Here is a 15,321-nt window from a genome sequence, read left to right as displayed (position 1 = left end):
TAATCATCCAAATTTCTTCTCTAACCTTCAACGATCATTCAAATTTCTTCAATTAAATCCTCGATCAACATTATCCAGTGTTAATTAATCATCCATCTTCATCAAAAACATGTTCATCAACATCATTCAACAGTAGACAAAAAAAATCATTTTTGGTTCTTTCAATTCAACATTCAATTATGCTTGAATACGAGCATATATCTTCAACATCTACGATTAATTATCCTCCCAGTATCATTAGATCAACATCATCGATAATCAACAACAATTTCACTTCATATCATTCATTCAACATCGATCATCAAACAAAACTTCGAAATTAAGGTTAGAAAAACAATAAATCATTTTTTTTGAAAAATTTCATATAATTCTCTATCAATCTACTATTTTGTAAGTTTAAAATAGTCAAAGTATCATGTTTTTAGCATTTTTAAAAACGCTTATTTGTATGCACTCAAACTGTTTGATGAAATGCATATACTGAATTACTACGTTATATTCAAATATAAATATGTTTTCGCACCTTAATCAGTATATGATTATTAAAACATAAAATAAATATACAATTTTATATGTTATTCATATGTGAATAACATATAAAATTATATATATTTGTGAATATACCTTGTAATATTCATATGTTAATATCCTGTGTAATATTCATATGTTAACAAAGTGTGTAATATTCACATATGAATATACCATCTAATATTCATAAATGAATATATCATTTAATATTTATAATTGAAAATACTATGTAATATTTACAAGTGAATGCATCGTTTAATATTTAAATATGAATATAATGTATCATATTCATATTGCATCGTTTAATAATGCATCGTTTACAAATGTATATATATATATATATATATATATATATATATATATGTGTGTGTGTGTGTGTGTGTGTGTGTGTGAATATACTGTGTAATATTCATGAATGAATATACCATGTAATATTTAGATGTGACTAGAATGTGTAATATTCACAAGTAAATATACCACATAATATTCACATGTGAATCTACCATATAATATTCATATGTGAATATACTATGTAATATTCATTTGTGAATATACCATGTAATATCACATGTAAATATATAATATAAACAAAATATATTATATAATATTCACATATGATTATACATTCATGTGTGAGTATACCATGTGATAATCAAAATGTGATAAATCGCTACTATTATGAACTAAAAGTATATTTTAACATTTTTTTATGTGTATTCACATGTTTTTCATTTATCGTTATAACTCAATAAAAGAATAACATTTCAATCAATGGTTCGTTCATATCTCGGTGGTTGACGTAATTGAGAATATATCATTGACAAAGACAATATGTTTTTATATTCACGTGTAAATGTTATATAATTTAATATATTTTTGATTTTGATTGTGTTAAATTCAAATGCAAATGATATTCATTAACCAATACAATGTTGTTTGTCTTAGTATAATGTTGATTTTACATGTAAAATAATATTGTTACAATATACAAAAAAAACTATTCACAAACCAATTCTTATAGTTTATTATTTATTTATATATATAAAAGTTGTATTGACAAAATAAACAAATCAACATGTATAGTTTATTCACATAAATAAAAATAACAGATTGCAATGATGTTTTTACTATTCGGATTGAAGTTAGTAGCACCATTAGTAAATATGTCGTAATAATTTCTAAACTTTATTCATATATGAATAAATAGCATGTCATGATGATGTCATCACTAGTAGGAATAAAAATTGAGTGACATCATCATAACAATTTGCCGCAATACAGTTTAGCCTCGGAATTTGACGAAATTCGCATATTTGATGTAAAATGGTGCGATTTACAAAACTCACAGCTTCGCCGTGACGTACGGTGTTTTCAGTCATTCGAGACTGTTTAGGGCCACAAAATGACGTTTTTCTATTTTTATAATTTTCCGAAAAAAAAAAGTTATCATTTATTCACAAATGAATATAACATTAATAAAAATATATATGCTTATATAATTATTTTATTAACCTAAAAAGATTAGTTATATGTGAATAAATATATATTCTTATGAAATACTTTTTTATCTTGAATTTTATATATTTTGTAGTCATCGGTTTTATTGATGATTTTATTCATTTGTGAATAATACATATATATTCACATTTGATTATTATATATATATATATTCATTTGTGAATATTACATATGTTCACATGCAGATATAATTCTTATATGTTATTCACATATGAATTACAAACTTGTTTAGGACCTCAAAACAATGTTTTTCTTTTCGAAAAAAAAACATTATCATTTATGAATATTACCTGTATTCATTTGTGAATATTATATGTATTTGGATGTGAAAATAACTTTTATATGTTATTTACATATGAATTACATAGTTGCTCTATATTTTTAAAAGTCATACATTGATTCTCGTGTAAATGCATATTTACTTGTGAATATTACGTTATATATTTAGTTTATGCATTTCATCGAACAGTTGACATGCAAATAAATTAACTTATATAATTATGGTAAAAAATTAACAATTGAAGCCAATAATTACAACACAAATCAAATCCTATCAAAATTGATCAATAATAATTAGGTTTAGATAAAAAAATTGTGAATTTTTTTTATGAAAAACGAAGTTTTTCAAGCCTGAAAAACGATTTAATTTTTTTTTCAAAATATATGCTTATGTTGATGCACTTTCGATTGCTATTTGTTTTTTGATATTGGTGAAGGTTCGATTGATGAAGTTTCGATGACAGGTGATCGTAAAATGATGTGACATCGATAAATATGGATTATGTTTATCGATTTTGCTTGTCATCAACGAAACTGGACAATATTGAATCACGACTTATACTTAATAGTACGATTAAATGTTTTTGATGATGAATCACAACATTCTGATGAAATAACAAAGATTTTTGATGAAGAATTGATGTTTTATGAAGTGTCAATGTTTTTTGATGATGAACATGTGACGTTGATGTTTTTTTGATGAAGAAAATATGACGTTGATGAAGAACAAATGATGTTGATAGAGAAGATATGATGTTGATGAAAAACAGAGGAACGATCCAGATGAATGAATAACAAATGATATTGATGAAGAACGAATGGACGATTAAGAAAAAAAGTGTGTTTTTAATGACTTAATCTAAATGTGTTTTACATATATAAAAATGATTGGCCGAGAATGATTCCCCCATTCTCAACCTTTTAATTTTTCTCAATTGAACTTACCTCTCTCTCTCTCTCTCTCTCTCTCTCTATATATATATATATATATATATATATATATATATATATATATATATATATATATATATATATATATATATATATATAATTTTACATTGCAATCTAACTTATAAACTACTTTTTACTAAACATTATCAATTAATAAGTTACTTTATAACTATAGCTAACTTTCATCTAATTTGCTAAACATGAACTTAATCAAGAGTTTTTTTTTTTTTTTTTTTTTGTGAAAATAACATTGTAGCGCAACAAAGTTTTGGCTTTGTCCCTGATTGGTCACTAAGACTTTTGTTGTGCAATTAACCTTTTATAAGGATGTCAAAACGTCTCTTGGGACCCTGATTCTGTGGAGTCCTGATCCCGTACCGGGGGGGGGGGGTATTTGTTAAAAAAAAATCGGGGGCTAGGGTGGGTACGAAGGCAATGTTAACCCTCATTCTAATTTCAGGGGTGGGGACAGGGGCGGGGGTCCCGTCCTGAACCCCTAGTCATCCCCATTAGTGTGTATATATATATATATATATATATATATATATATATATATATATATATATATATATATATATATATATTAATGATTTTGAACTTCTAAAATTCAACAAAAAAAATCATGTGTTTAGATTCTTAGTATAACGTTTTTGAGATTTTATAACATTACTGTTTTTAGCATGTAAAAGTATGTTGTAAATAACTTTTTTTTTTACCAAAAATATATTTTTTAGCCCTAAATAAACAGCTTCTTTTAGCCCAATGAAAAGACAACCCAAAATCAATAGGGGCGGGGGCAGGGTGGGGAGGCTGGAGAATTTAGGGGCGGGGCATGCAACCCCTGTTCCTTTTGGCCCCGTTGAAATACCTAGTCATTCAAGTTTCAAATTACTAGTCAATTACACCATTTTGAGTAAGACAATTGGATGAGCCGGTTACATTGCTTATGTGTGTGTGTGTGTGTGTGTGTGTGTGTATATATATATATATATATATATATATATATATATATATATATAGAGAGAGAGAGAGAGAGAGAGAGAGTCAAGATCAAATGAGAAGAAATTTTTTGGTAGGAAGGTAAGAAGTTTTTTTTCTACATATTTTTTTCCCGAAGAAACAAAATGAATAATTAGATGATTCATTTGTAAGATGATTCACAAGAAAAAATTCTCAAAAAAACATCTCGATGATTCATTTATACAATGATTTTGTTGTTATTCACTAAAATTATCATAAAAATTAATTTTTTCTTAATTTACTTAAAAATGAATCATAAAGATGTTTTTTGGGAATTTTTTCTTGTGAATCATCTAGTGATTCAGTTATTTTGTTCGTCAAAAAAATATGTAGAAAAAAAACTTCTTACCTTCCTACAAAAAAAAAATTCTTACCGGATCTATATATATATATATATATATATATATATATATATATATATATATATATATATATATATATATATATATGTATGTATATTAATGATTTCGAACTTCTAAAATTCAACAAAAAAAATCATGTGTTTAGATTCTTAGTATAACGTTTTTGAGATTTTATAACATTACTGTTTTTAGCATGTAAAAGTATGTTGTAAATAACTTTTTTTTTACCAAAAATATGTTTTTTTAGCCCTAAATAAACAACTTCTTTTAGCCCAATGAAAAGACAACCCAAAATCAATCAGGGGCGGGGGCGGGGTGGGGAGGCTGGAGAATTTAGGGGCGGGGGATGCAACCCCTGTTCCTTTTGGCCCCGTTGAAATACCTAGCCATTCAAGTTTCAAATTACTAGTCAATTACACCATTTTGAGTAAGACAACTGGATGAGCCGGTTACATTGCTTATGTGTTAATTAGAAATACGATTAAAAATAAATTTGAAGGTCACGTTAGTAATGCCACGTAACTATCCGTATAAATGAGGAGTTTAAGTTAGCTAGTTTTCTTCATTTTCATTATCAGTACTCAAGAACCTCGAGAAATATCTAGGGTTTTCAAGTCCTCTAGAGAACAACGTGAAGTAGCGGGCAAGCAGTAGCAATGTCAACCTATAACCCCTGGGATGTGTCCTATAGTTGAACTCAACTTTAACGGGGTGTTTATTATCCATCCTTTTCTCTTACAATAATGGTATGAAATTCACCTTCATGTATCATGATTTTTCTTGTATAACACACTAGATTGTATTACTTTTCTCGAATGTTTCATTTAATTAGATTGTAAGAAGCTATACTACCGTGATCTATATGCTCTCATTTATGTGAGACGAGGCCTATTGTGGATGATGTAGACAATGTAACTTTCATTTTTTATGCATATGGAACTTATAGTCAAATATCCCTTTATATAGACCATGTTGATGATGAAATACAAGATTTGTTTGTGTCTAAAAGAGAATATTATGACCATGATTATTGTATTCTTGGTATGGATGATGATCTATGTAACCTTAAGGATATGGAAATGGATTTTAATGAGGATGTAGTAACTATGAATGTAACACCCGATTTCAAATTTGCCTTGTTGCTTGGGGCTACGACCCAATCATCAGTAGTCATGGGGTTTGGAGCTTCGGGAAAGGAAGGATTTAGCCCGTTTCGGATGTAGTTGCCATGGTTTAAGTGATCCATGTATTCGATTGTGTCTTCAGAAGCCAAACGTATGTTTGTAAATTGACGTCTCAGTCTTTTATGTGTTTTGGGTTTTGTTTGGAAGGTTTTAAGGGTTGGGGTATTTTTAGGAGCGTAGGGCTTCTCCCCACCTTTTCGTGGATATATTGTTCCTTGGAAACAGAACTAGAAAGAGGAAGTTATGGTAATTTGAAGGTTTTGCCAAAATTAGTCCCTAATGGAAGTATGTGGCAGATCAGTCCCACGCATGCAAGGAATGCATGTGCGTGTTTGGCTAGTTATGCCCAACGTAAGCTGGGGTACGCCCAACGTACATGGCTAAGTGATCACAGGTGGTTTGTGAGTACGTCGGGTGTACCAAGAGGTACGCATGGCGTACTCCCTTCAGACCAAAACCCTAACTTTGGGGTTTCTACCCTATATAAGCAACATTATACCACTTCTTAGGTCATTTTAAGTTAGCCACCACCCCTTCTAACGTTCATGAAACCCTAGAGTGCCTTGGATGAAGCTTGGAGCTTGAAAGAAGACTTTCGGTGGTTTGTGTAAGAGGAGAAGGAAGGTGGCCATTGTTTAAGCATCATGAAAGGAGCAAAGGCTTATAGATCCACAACCTAATCAACATTTGGCATTCATATAAGGTATAAAGCTTTGAGCTTGGTGTTTATTTGCTTAGATCTCTTGAAGTATGGGTTTATGGACCCTTTTGGTCCCATTGATGAAGTGTCATGAGTCCTTAAAGTTTATGAATCTTAGAATTTCCATTCTAAGTGTTATTTGTGTTTTAGAATCATAAAGTTATCAGTTTTGGGGTTGAAATCCACCCATACATGAGTTAAGGTCACTTTCATGGAAGTAGATTGCTATATTTTGAGTTTCGGTTCATTTGGGTCATGTAAAGTCACCAAGTCAGTGACTTTATGGATTAAGATGTCTAAAAGGACTTGAATATGTGATTTTATCCTCTAGAATAAAGTATTAAGTGCTTAATGGTATAAGTGGCTTAACAGAGCAGTACGCTGGACGTACAAGCATGTACGCATAACGTACAAGCCAGAAAGCCTATACTTGCAGCATACGGCCGTGTATGCCCAACGTACTCCGGTAGTGGGCTGGGTTTTGTTTTCAGCCTCGATTTGGGCCATTCTTGGACTTCTTAGCTTTGGACATTGTTGGGTCATCAGAATTCAGATTTTGGGCCAAAGTTGATGGGTTTTAAGCATTCTAACACTCTTATGGTGTACATGCAACCCTAGATGCTTTGGATCTATGTTTTCTCTAATTATACATGCACTTTCATTTTTCCAAAGCACTCATCTTTACTAGCATACAATGGAGTATATACAATACAAAAATCTAGTTAGATGACTTACCTTTTTTTTGTAGCTTAAAACCTTGAACCTTTAAGAGCTTAACACCCCAAATGTGATGCCTCAAATGCTTCACACACCACCACCAACAATGGAGGACTTGAGAGAGGATAACTTGCACTCAAAATCGGCTATGCTCTTCCAAAGATCACTTAGGTGCCGATTTTAGGAGCTTAGGGTCTTCTTATATAGTGTGGCAAAACTAGGGTTACATTCATGTAAACCCTAATGCCCTTGACCTTCCATATTCCTTAGGCTCCATGGGTTTAAACCTCCATGGACTATGCATTGGTTATTACATTGGTTTAGCCTAACCTAAAGAACTATGGATTATTAGTCACACTTTACAAGAATCATTGATTTACCAAATCAAACCCTTATATTTAATTAGTCTCTTTTGATCACTAAATTAATTCCAAATGAATTCTTGTTCAATAATAATTAAATAATATGGTTTCATATTAATATATTAGAACTTATAATATATTAATAAATTATAATTAACCTTTTCTCAAATGTCCATCCTTTATATTGTTTCGGTGACATGCAACCCAAATGGACCATACTGGTCTCGGGTCAAGTACATACCAAATATAATTATGGACTTAGACACCTTATCCAACAGTCTCCCACTTGCATAAGTCTAATAACTATAGTTGTAAGTATAACTTCAGGATCCGACTAGTAATCGTAGCTCTTAAAAGCCTTTGTCGAACTTAGACGTACCATTTTAGATAAGTGATCATATAATCCTCTGTTATCAAGATATCAGCCAGACAAATACATGGAACAACGTCATACTTATTGTCTAACAGTTTGTTTCCCGATTTCTGATTTGTTTGACATAGAACTTAATCAAACACATTAATTTAGTTCTAATCGTTCCTGTCACATAAGTCAAAACAAAATCATCGAGGGGCCCAAGATATCGCTTTTAATCCTCCAAGGACTAAAAGGAACAGATAAACTTTGAACCATATGCTTGTACTAACTACTCGTTAAACTGTATACAACAACACGTTTTATAGCATCAAATTACTGATGCGGTTTCGTACTATCAATGTACCACCAACTCATAGTCAACAACTCATATCTCTTGGTTTGAATACTTATGTGACATTATCGCCTCACAATCACTCAAGATAAATTCCATGAAGTGATACTAGTGAGCGTGGGTTTGATCCAATACTCAGACCTTATGATCACTCATGAATGTTGTACCAATCCTTTGCTATGTCTAAACCATTAAGACATTTACAAGCCAGATTCATAACAGTCTTGCCTGTATAACTACTTCCAACCTATGATCGACTGTGGATAGTTTGAATAATTTAATTATTCTGGAAGTCACAACATGAAAAATGAAACAATAGTAAACGATTGACATAAGACAGTAACCTTACTTGTAAATAAAAAACACCTTTTATTTAAGCATCAAATGTCAATTACAGTTTATCTATTACAAGTTTCAAAACAACTATCTAATCATTAAAACTAATATCATCCTTCAGCCCAATGCGTCTCGCACGCTGTAAATGCTTAATCCTACTCAGTCCCTTCGTGAGGGGATCTGTCGGGGTTTCATCCGATGATACCCTCTTTGCTACGATGAGTCATTCTTTTCAGTGTCTTATGAAGTGATATTTTCTATCGATGTTTAGAGATTTGCCATGATCCCTTGGTTCCTTGGCTAAGGCAACCACACTTTTGCTGTCACAGAAAATCTCCATAGGCTCCTTTATAGCTGGCACAACTCCAAGGTATTTGATGAAGTTCTTCAGCCATATCGCCTCCTTTGGTGCCTCACTCGCTGTTATGTGCTCTGATTCACACGTTGAATCGACAACTATCTCCTGTTTGGAACTTTTCAAAGTTATTGCTCCTCCATTCAGAGTAAATACCCACCCCGACTGAGAGCATAAATTATCTCTGTTGGTCTGAAAGCTAGCGTCATTATACCCCACCACTCTCAAGACATCACTCCCACTGAGGGTAAGGACCCAGTCCTTAGTCCTCCTTAGATACTTAAGAATGTTCTTTTCCGTAGTCCAATGAGCCTTTCCAGGATTCCCTTGATATCTGCTTACCATGCTCAAAGAAAAGGCCACATCACGGCGTTTACAAGTCATAACATACATGATTGAGCCAACCGTGGAAGCATATGGTGTTTAACTCTTCTCAGCTATCTTAGCCTCTGTACTCGGACTCTGAGTTTTACTCAGTTTGGCATTGCTCTGGATCGGTAAGTAACATTTGTTGGAATCCATCATGCTAAATCTTTTCAACACCTTTTCCAAGTAAGTACTTTGACAAAGTCTGATTAGTCTCTTACTCCTGTCTCTCAATATCCTTATCCCAAGAATATTGGCCGCTTCTCTGAGGTCCTTCATATCGAAACACTTCTTAAGCCAATACTTAACCTCCTATAAGGTCGGGATTTCATTTCCTATGAGAAGTATGTCATCCACATACAACACCAGAAAGCTAACTATACTCCCACTAGCCTTGACATATACACATGACTCATCCTCGCTTCTCAAAAATCCAAACTCTTTGACTTTCTCATAAAAAAAAGATTCCATCTGCGAGGTGCTTGCTTCAATCCATAAATGGATTTCTCAAGCTTACACACTCTATTAGGGTACTTTGTATCGATAAAACCCTCTGGATGACTCATGTAAACATCCTCAGCCAACTTTCCATTAAGTAAAGCGGTTTTGACATCCATTTTCCATATTTCATAATCATGAAATACAGCTTTGGCTAACATAACCCTAATTTACTTAATATTCGCTACTGGTGAGAAGGTCTCATCATAGTCAACTCCTAGAGTTTGAGTAAAGTCCTTCGCAACCAGTCGTGCCTTATATGTATGTACTTTCCCATCCATGTTAGTCTTCTTCTTGAAGATCATTTTGCACCCAACTGTCTTACGACTGGGTACATTGTTAACCAAGTTCCAAATTTGATTGTCATATATGGACTAAATCTCGCTGTCCATCGCCTCTTTCCATTTAGCAGACTCGGGGCCTACCATGGCTTCCTTGTAGTTGCTAGGTTCATCCAAATTTACCAGTATGTTATCATTGATAAATGTGTCACCCTAAGATGTTATATGGAAACCATATAACACAGGTGGAACACTAACTCTACTGGAATGCCTTAGAGGTACGGACTCGTCAGTCGGATCAACGGGAGTTTCCTCATTAGGTTGATTGCTAGTGTTTGAGGTTCCTTCAACACTTGACTCTTGAAGATCTTCAAGATCAATTTGCCTCACACTGTCTCCTTGGCCTATGAGCTCTCTCTCGTGAAAGACTCATCTCCTCGCAACGAAGACAACATTGTCACTCGGTTTGTAGAATAGATAACCAAATAATTTATGTGGGTAGCCGATGAAAATACACCACTCACTTCGAGGTTCGAGCTTGTCATGAGTCTTGTGTCTCCCGAAAGCCTCACAACCCCAAACCTTGATGTGTGATAACGAGGGAACCTTCCTTGTTCACATCTCGTGAGGTGTTTTGGCAACCTTCTTAGTTAGGACTAGATTAAGGATATGGGCAAAAATCTCTAAGTCATACCCCCCAGATTGAGATTAGTAAAGAAGCTCGACTCATCATGGAACGAACCATGTCCAACATGGTTCGGTTGAGCCTCTTAACCACACCATTAAGCTGCAGTGTCCTAGATGGCGTCAACTGTGAAACAATTCCACACTCCTTAAGATAGTCAAGGAGCTCGATATTAAGATACTCACCACCCTGATCAGATAGAAGCATCTTTATCTTCCTGCCCAGTTGATTCTCCACTTTTTGTTTAAACTCTTTGAATCTATCAAAGGTTTCTGACTTATGCTTGATCAAGTAGACATAACCATATCTACTGTAATTATCAATAAAAGTCACATAGAAGCGGTTAGCATCCCTTGTGACGGTTCTGAAGGGTCCACACACATCGGTGTGTATGAGATCCAACAAACCCTCACCCCTTTCACAAGACCACTGAAGGGTGACTTGGTCATCTTTCCAAGTAAGCAAGATTCACAAGTGTCATCCGACCTTAAGTCGAATGAATCCAACACTCCAGCCTTTTAGGGTTGTCCTATACGTTTCTTGCTGACATGTCCAAGACAACAATGCCACAAGCATGCCTTATCCAATTCATTGGAAGAATCAATGTGCAACACATTATTTCCTAAGGTGTCTACAACCATCATAGTTTCATACACACCATTACAAGGTAATGCTTTAAAATAAAAAACACCATTATAAAAAGCATTAATAACACCAATTTCATTATCAAATGAAAAGCTAAAGCCTTGTTTGTACAAACCATGAAAGGAAATAATATTTCTCGCCATATCAGACGAGTAGGAACAATTATTCAAAGCTAACTCTAACCCACTACTAAGCAATAAAGAGTAAACTCCAATCTTGGGGACAAGTGAAACCTCCTTATTCCCCATGATCAAGTTTATCTTCCTGTGCTCCACATCCTTACTTCTTTTCAGGCCTTGCACATCAGATCAAATATGAAATTCACAATTTGTGTTAAGAACCCAAGAGTTATTATGTGATGAGTTTGTAGATAAAAAAGTGTAAACACCTACATTGGTGGGTTTAACATTCCCATCCTTTACATCTTGCACGTATTTTGGGCAGCTTCACTTCCAATTCCCTTTTTCATGGAAATAGAAACACTCTGCTTCCTTAGGAATGGTAGATGGAGCAGTAGAACAACCTTTGGTTCCACTTGAAGAGGATCCATCAACAGACTTTCCCTTGAGGCTCTTGGAAGGAGCCTTTCTCTTCTTTTCCTTCCCTTTTCCAATTTCTAGAACAGGGGCATTAGCAGTAGGAGTAGATACAACATTTTTACCTTCAAGATCACTTTCAGCAGTCCTCAAAAGGCCCTGAATCTTGCTCAGAGTGACCTCCTCCTTGTTCATATGATAAGTCATATGAAATTGATCATAACATGATGTAGAGAGTGTAGAATGATATATATGACCAACTCTTCATCGAATTTAACGTTCAATTTGAGCAAACAATCCACAAAACTTTGCATTTTTTGCAAGTGGTCCATGATGGGTTCACCATCCTTCATCTTTGTTGTAATCATGGAGCAGATGATTTGATACCTCTGTTGACGAGCACTCTGATGGTATCTTTCCATCAGGTCTTAGTGCATCTCAAAATGGTAGAAGTCATCATAGGACTTTTGGAGTTTAGCTAACATAGGGGCAAGCATGATACAAGCTACCTTGGTGGCATCCTTCTTATGTGCCCTAAACTCAACAATCTCCTGAGGAGTAGCAGAAGACTCATCAATTTCCTTTAACTCCTTATCGAGGACATATTCCTTGTCCTCATAGTGAATGACCATCTTGATGTTCCTAATCCAATCATTGAAATTAGTAACATTAAATATGACTCTCCTACAAAGGTTTATGAGAGAGAAGGAGCCAGTAGGCTTTGAGCCAGAAGCAGTGTTGGAAGACATCTGAATCGAAAGAAAGACAAAGTTTAGATCAGTTAAGAATCCTTAATATAACACCCAAATGAAATATTAAGGCTAGGACCCAACACAATATTTTACAAATTGGAAGAGAGATATCGTAATCCAACTTGCAAAATATTTGAAGGTAGGTAAACGAAAATTTACCAATTTCCACCATGAAAAACGAAATAGATTATTAAGTTTTAATTGGATTGAAACTTTTAGATCCTTTGAAATTCATTTAACCATTCAATGGCATGTTTAAATCTTGATTAGGCCCTTCAGGTTTGTGACTGGGACACCGAGGATCACAAACAAGGTGTGAATAACCATGGAATTTAACTTGGTACTCGTAATGTCATTTATCACCTAATCGATCTGCAGGTTAACCACACACGCTCCACTGATCTATGATAAACATCAAGCTACCCTTTTCCATCCTTATTAGTCCAGTTTAATGTGTCGGTTAACCACACACGCTCCATTAACGACTTAGCAAGGTGCAAAGTGCAATTTCATGGATTAGCATCAAATTCACATTTTCCTAAAGTAACTATGATTGGGAATTTAATAAAACATTTAGTTACTTTATAATTATCGTTATAATTTTAATGAGAATCAGTGTCCTATCCTACCCGTTCGGCTAACGACCCTCCACCAATCAAAGAAGCGGTGGGTGAGAGTGGACACCCATTAAACCACCATTTTATAGGCAGTAACCTTATACCCCCCTTATAGACTGGCTTCGTGAATGAGGCCTACTAATGGTAAGAATGAGTTGTTCTTATATATATATATATATATATATATATATATATATATATATATATATATATATATATATATTAAACCTATAATATTATAAAGTATAATGGTTGAATTTTAACTTTTAAAATTCTAAGGTTTGGAATTAAAGTATTCAAAAGTATGACTCTACAAATCCCAAAACTTGAGGACAGGTTTTGACACTATTCAAAACTTTTCATTTTCTTAAGTTATGAGTTTAATGACTTTTAAAGAAAAGACTTTTGGTTTTCCGTAACTTGAGGACAAGTTAGCGAGTCCATTAAAAGGCATTTAGATCAACAATTAAACTAACAAGAAATGTCAAATGATATCTATGATCTAGTTAAACTCTTAAGCATAGATATTTCACATCAATAATTTTCAAGAAAATAGCTAATTACATAAACTAATACAAATCTTGAAACTTTGATAATTATCTTTTAATTGGACAAGCATGATCATTACATTATGAAAAAACAAATTTCATGGTTCAAAAAAAAGTTTGGGGTAATGATCATAATCCAATTTTTACCAAAAACTCAAATTTTTGCACACTGGGGCACCAACTCGACGAGTACATGAACTGGACTTGTCGATTTGGCACTTTTCTGTGTGGACTCGGCGAGTTCACTATCTAGAATGCAGAAAAACCAAAATTTTCAACTTTGAAAAACAATTAGCATCATGTATAACAGAAAACAATCCTAGGCTCTGATACCACTGATGAGTTTTGAGCATTCTAACACTCCTATGATATACATGCAACCTAGATGCTTTAGATATATGTTTTCTCTAATTATTCATGCATTTTCATTTTTCCAAAGCACTCATCCTAACTAGCATACAATGGAGTATATACAATACAAAAATCCGGTTAGATGACTTACCTTTTGTTGTAGCTTGAAACATTGAACCTTTAAGAACTTAGCACCACAAATGTGATGCCTCAAATCCTTCACACACCACCACCAACAATGGAGGACTTGAATTGCACTCAAAATCGGCTATGCTCTTCCAAATATCACTTAGGTGTTGATTTTTGGAGCTTAGGCTCTTCTTATATAGTGTGGCAAAACTAGGGTTACATTCATATAAACCCTAAAGCCTATGACCTTCCATATTCCTTAGGCTCCGTGGGTTTAAAAATCCATGGACGATCCATAGGTTATTGCATTGGTTTAGCCCAACCTAAAGAACCATAGATCATTAGCCCACTTTACAAGAATCATTGATTTACCAAATCAACCCCTTATATTTAACTAGTCTCTTTTGATTACTAAATTAACTCTTAATCGATACTAATTAAATAATATGATTTCATATTAATATATTAGAACTTATAATATATTATTAAATCATAATTAACCTCTTCTCAAATGTCCATCCTTCAGATTGTTCCGGTGACATGCAACCCAACTGGACCATACTAATCTCAGGTCAAGTACATACCAAATATAGTTATGGACTTAGACACCTTATCCAACAAAAATATGTTTGAGCTTAAGTGAAGGCCTATTTGAGGAGTTGGGCCCAATTTAGAAAATTGGGCCACTAGTGGGCTTGGCAAGGCTATCTTTGATTGGGCCTTTGTGTGTGGATTTGGGCCTAAGTCATGGACTGGATTAGATCAGGGGTAAAATGGGCGTTTTACCCTAAGAAGGGTTATTGGGTTTTGACTAAGTGTTATTTTGGTAATGATAGCTTGGGGAGTTGTCCGAGCAGCCGTTAGAGATTCTTTACCGTGAGATTCAGCATTCTG

The sequence above is a fragment of the Lactuca saligna genome, chromosome 2, assembly GCF_052625555.1.
Source record: "Lactuca saligna cultivar CGN05327 chromosome 2, ASM5262555v1, whole genome shotgun sequence".
Classification (NCBI taxonomy): Eukaryota; Viridiplantae; Streptophyta; class Magnoliopsida; order Asterales; family Asteraceae; genus Lactuca; species Lactuca saligna.
The sequence above is the reverse complement of the archived record's forward strand: the minus strand, read 5'-3'. Positions refer to the sequence as shown.